At 35.3% G+C, this 5390-nt stretch overlaps 1 pseudogene; it reads right to left on the bottom strand.

Annotated features, from left to right (window-relative positions):
- Positions 1 to 231: 231 nt before the first annotated feature.
- On the bottom strand, positions 232 to 4489 carry LOC110702725 (annotated as a pseudogene).
- Positions 4490 to 5390: the final 901 nt, after the last annotated feature.

Raw genomic sequence — 5390 nt, 5'->3', positions numbered from 1 at the left:
AAAAAATAATAAAATAAAATATTTCATTCACTGACAATGATTTCTAGTATACTAATATATATTACCAAAAAAAATTAAGAAGTACAACAAAATTATACCAAAATTTTTATATTGTATATATAAATATATTATAGCGTATATACAATATCTCATAGTAATGAATTTCAATTATAATTGAAACTTAGAATTCATTCGTGACTAGTTGTAGTGGAACAAATTCCGAATCACTAATTGAAATCTTTAAAGAGCTTAAATATATCTTTCTTCAGTCCTTGAAATATTGCAGTGTTAGTTGCCAACCATTTTCTATCGTTTCTCGGTATTCATATATGCATCGATCAATACATCAACAAGTGAATCTAAATAAAATATTAGATAAAAACTACTAACACTAGGGAGCCATCTCTCTTCCTCCCTAAGTTCACATTTTGTAGCCAAAGCCTCCTAATCCCTACATAGCGTTAAAAACTAATAAGCTGAGAAGCCAGTAAATTTATAATTTATGATGGCTGTAGAAATGTAGGAATGATCTCCATTATCTTCTTACCAAGATGAATGTCATAACCAATAAACTAAATCAGCAAGTACTAACATACAAAGAATAGATAAGCTTTATAATTTAAGGAGTTATTTTTTAGGGTAATTAGTGTACCTGCAGTTGCTGTTGACTAAATAAATGAAGATATCCTTATCATGGGCAAGCAACAAGCTCAATCAACTCGACAAACCTGTCAGGAACCTCAAACAACTCAACTAATGAAACAGACACCTGCAAACATAGTTACAAGTGGAGTTCAGGATCTAGTGATTACAAACAATAGGCACATTTAGCCATTCAAATGCAAGTGACAGAAAATTTGAGTGGCTACCAGTACCATAACACACTTACCTGCATGTAGCATAGAATAAATTTTGGAAGAGAACACCTATGACAGATAATGTGTTGACTTTAAAGACCTCCGTGGAATGTTCATAGAACAAAATTCCAAATAAATCCAAACCTTCATAGAGTTGCTAACATGGATATGAAGAAGGTTCATGAGTACATACCTTTGAGTTAAACCCTTAGAGTGCATATGAAGAAGGTTCATGAGTACATACCTTTGAGTTAAACCCTTCATAGATAAACACAAATGTAAAGTGCATATGAAGAAGGTTCATGAGTACATACCTTTGAGTTAAACCCTTAGAGTTAAGAAAAAAAACATTTGCTTTAGGTTCCGAATCAAGATCCCTGAAAACCTCATTTTGCTTGTAAGAATAGAGACTGCACTGCAGGTAAAGGTAGAAGGAATATCTGACTTTTCTGCAACTGAGACAGTACTGGCAGATGTAGCTAGCCCAAAATATTTAGCATCATGATCCAACACCGCATTCTTATTTGTTGAGACATACCCTGATACCATCCTTGGCGGTGAACCCCGATCTACCACATGTGTCACATCACACTGTGGTAGTGGAGACCTAGAATTATGATGCACTGAATCAGGAGACACTGAAGCACCACATGGACTAAGTGACCGCTGCTTCCCCGGTTGCCCAAATACATCTTCACTAGAACACTTTCTTTTATGAGACCTTCCACCATAAACTTCATCTTTTGGACTACTCGAACTTTGTACTCGCTGGTCACCTAGAGACCTTGATAATCGAGAACGCTTATATCCCTATGGAAAAACAAAAGCTGTAAGCAGTTTTTTACGGACATGGAACACATATATATCCATTCCTGGTTTCCATTAAGAGTACATATTTATTGAATTCCTAAACTCATCAACTGTTGCGCGAATATCAAACTGTTGTGCCTCCTGAACAACCTCGCCTTGCTTCCTTTGCAAACCCATAAAAAATGCACAATGAGCCCTTTGCCTGGATGGATCAAACAAGTCATGTGGACAGGGATGGCACTGTAGTTTCCCAAGAGTATCACGTTCTATCTAAAAGTACAACAGATAAAACAAGACCTATTCAGACAAAAACCAACAACGAAATGCAGAAGAGACAACTGGAATTCATAAGATAACAAATAACAATTGTGTGCAATGTAAAACAGCTTGACAAGCACAAATAAAGCTTAAGCCCCAGCAAAGACCAATAAAGCCACCACTAGTCCATTGCAGACAAAAACAAAAATGTCTTACCATCCGAGTCAACTGTCTAAATCGGGATTCTACCCAAAGAGCCCCAGCGTGCCTTGTTAAGCTCAATATCCTATGATAATCAAGTAAAAAAAAACTACATTAGTGTCTTCCGAGTTATCTTAAAAAAAGAAGAAAAAAACAGGCTTCAAACCACCTTACCTAACAAATCTTGTTGCCAAACTCGAGCTGCTCCATCATTATCCGGAGAGTACTAGGCGAAACATTGTAGCTAGAATTCATGCTAAGGTATGTAGGCGTAATGATAGGCATGTGATGAGTACGGTCCCGATGATTTTTACGAGGATCCCAAACTGGAAATCCAAGCTCTTCCTCTTCAATGTCACAAAGCATCACAGGGTTGGGCCAACGCCACTGGGGTAAAGACCCTAAAAAATCGAGAAACCAGCATACTTAGTACTACATTTGGATACAGCTGACAAACTCGAGCAACTAGAATTGCCCAATTTACACCTCCAAGAAATCTAGCCACCTAAGCCAACAGATTGATGGAATTAGCAAAAGAGGAAGAAGAAGAAAAAAAAAAGTAAATTGGGAATATAATCAACAATAGCAACTTGGAACAGCATAGAAACTCACATTTGAGTAAACACCTCGTTTTTTCGCCCAAAACTTAAGACACCGAAGCGCAGTGCAGAAATGCTGAAAATGGAAGATAGTTTATAATTTATAATCATTCAAGGATCAAAGCAACTGCAAATAAAAGCTGCTATTGAACCAGGACTATAATCATATTATACTAAAAATACAAATCTAAAATACAACAAAAAATCATTAATAACTAAAAAAATGAAGGAATATAAAGCATTGCAAGGCTAAAGAAACCAAGTTTTCATGTGTACCTTGATGTTAGGAACTAACTTAAGAATTTGATCTGCAACCCTGCATCCATTTAAACTTCGAAGAGTAGCTTCGTCAACATTGTTTAGAACCGTAACATCGGAAATATCCAAGTCCTGCAACAATACTCTTTTTAATTATCATGCTGAAGGAACACTGTTAATAATAATAAATTATAGGAAAAGAAAACAATCACAATACTACCAATGTACAATCTTATTCGTGACTAAGTTAACCAACTGAAGCTATGGCTCCTAGAATTCAAGGGATATATAACAGGCCACTAGGTAGTTTTGTAGAAATATAACAGGAACTGTGTAAATTTCATACATTGCTTACTTTTACCTCTAAGAGGCAATTGTAGTCACTGAGCAATTGTCAATAATATTTCAGTTTCTTGATCCAAAATAAGAGCTAAAATATGGGCAATGAAAGAGAGCTAGGCCAGGGGAGGCCGCAGTAGTGAGCGATTTATAATAGTGTCACAAGTTTCATGCATTATCATTTATCAAGCTCTAAATTAGACTCTATAAATGTATTTCAACTTATAATTAATCTTCACACCTGCTAATTATCACAACCTTCATTATCAACTCAACGCAATTCTTCAGCAATATACATATCATCTTAACCAAGAAACAAACTTATACATTCTTAACAAGAAGACTTGATTCATCAGCAGTAGGCCGTGAGTATTGGGGTTGTTGTTTAATAATTTATAAAGGAATGAGTATTGTTTCTAAGAGCAGAGCATGTGAAGACAAAATGCAATCATTAGCCACCAAATTACCCTAGAAAATTCATATTAAAAACCCATAAAATTCAAAAACCAGAAAATTCAAAGCCTATAAAATTGATATAAAAAACCAGAAAATTCGAAGCATATAAAATTTATATCAAAAACCCATAAAATTCCAAACTTAAACCCTAAAAAACGCCATAAAAATTATAACAAAAACCAAAAAACTACATAAAAAAAAAAATGGAAACCTTGGATTTGAAAAAAGAATTCACGAAAAAAAAAACAACATAAAAAGAAATTAAATTATCTAATTAAGGGCAAAATGTTACCTCGCAATAAGAGATCGATTCTTGTTCTACACCAACACAAAATCGAAGACATGCAAAGAATAATTCCAAATTTTAACGAAATTTAAAGAATTGTGAGATATTAGGGTAACAAAAATGATAGATATGTACCTAGCAACAATATTGTATAGCAAATTGTAAGTAGATACCTGAAATTTATGAAAGTGACGAGCAAAAAAACCCCCAATTCCTTGAAGTTTAGCAAGCAAAACCCAGAAATTAACCAAAAACGAATGATTTTTTTTTTGTCGCTGATGATGGAGTTCAGGTTTAGAGGAGAGCATAATAGTGGGAGGTTTAATTAGGAATTTGGGGGAAATTGGGAACCTGATTCGAGTGAGGAGCGAAAATTCAACCCGCTAAGTGTTTCATTAAAAATTTCAAAATTGCGAAAACAATAACTCACGTGTGTAGCACGTGATTTTTCCGACGCTTTTAAGTGTCGAGACAATCTTCGACCAGATTAAGCGTCGAGAAAAGGCGATATTAAAAACCATACGCTGACGCCACATCAAAAGCGTCCAAAAACCACGCTTTTTGTAGTAGTGGTCGTGTGCGGCCGCGCCCTTGCCTAGCGCGCCTGCGCCTGCTTGGCTCCCTTCTTGAAATTTTCTTGGTGCATTCTAATGTGGGCTTATTATCCAATATCACCCTGGAATTATTAAACCCACTAAAGATGGGAGTTTCAAAACATGTTGTCAGTGGGTTCAACATTCTAAAATAATGAGAGCACCACAATGAACCCACCAAGTTCAAATTTACTTTAAATTTTTAGCACGACTTTCCCTTACTTACCTCACTACATTACTTTACCCTTTTACCTCAAAATTCGATAAAATCGAACATATTCTCATAAATTCACGAAACACCTTTCCATTGCTCATGCTCGCTTGAAATAATTGAATTCCCATGAATTTAACCTATCAATCCAAATAGAAAACAAGTGAAAGAAAAGAAAAACAGAAGAAAGAAAATTAAGAAAAATAGAAATCAAAAGAAAGGGGTTAGAAAACCGGGTTGCCTCCCGAGAAGTGCTTGCTTAAGGTCCTTAGCTTGACCCTTCCTCCAAATCATGGAGGGTCAAAGAACCTTTTCCAAAGTGGTGGAGAGGGTTAAATCTAGGGTTGTACACATTTTGGTCTAAACCGTAACCAAACCAGACTAAACCGCATTTTAGTGGTTTGGTTTGGTTTACGGTTTGGTTTCGATTTTTTGGGAAATATGGGTTGCAGTTTGGTTTGGTTTTTCAAAAATTATAAACCAAACTAAACCGTAAACCAGTAAACCGCATTTTAATATTTA

The sequence above is a fragment of the Chenopodium quinoa genome, unplaced genomic scaffold, assembly GCF_001683475.1.
Source record: "Chenopodium quinoa cultivar QQ74 unplaced genomic scaffold, ASM168347v1, whole genome shotgun sequence".
Taxonomy (NCBI): Eukaryota; Viridiplantae; Streptophyta; class Magnoliopsida; order Caryophyllales; family Amaranthaceae; genus Chenopodium; species Chenopodium quinoa.
This window is presented reverse-complemented; position numbering and strand designations above follow the sequence as displayed.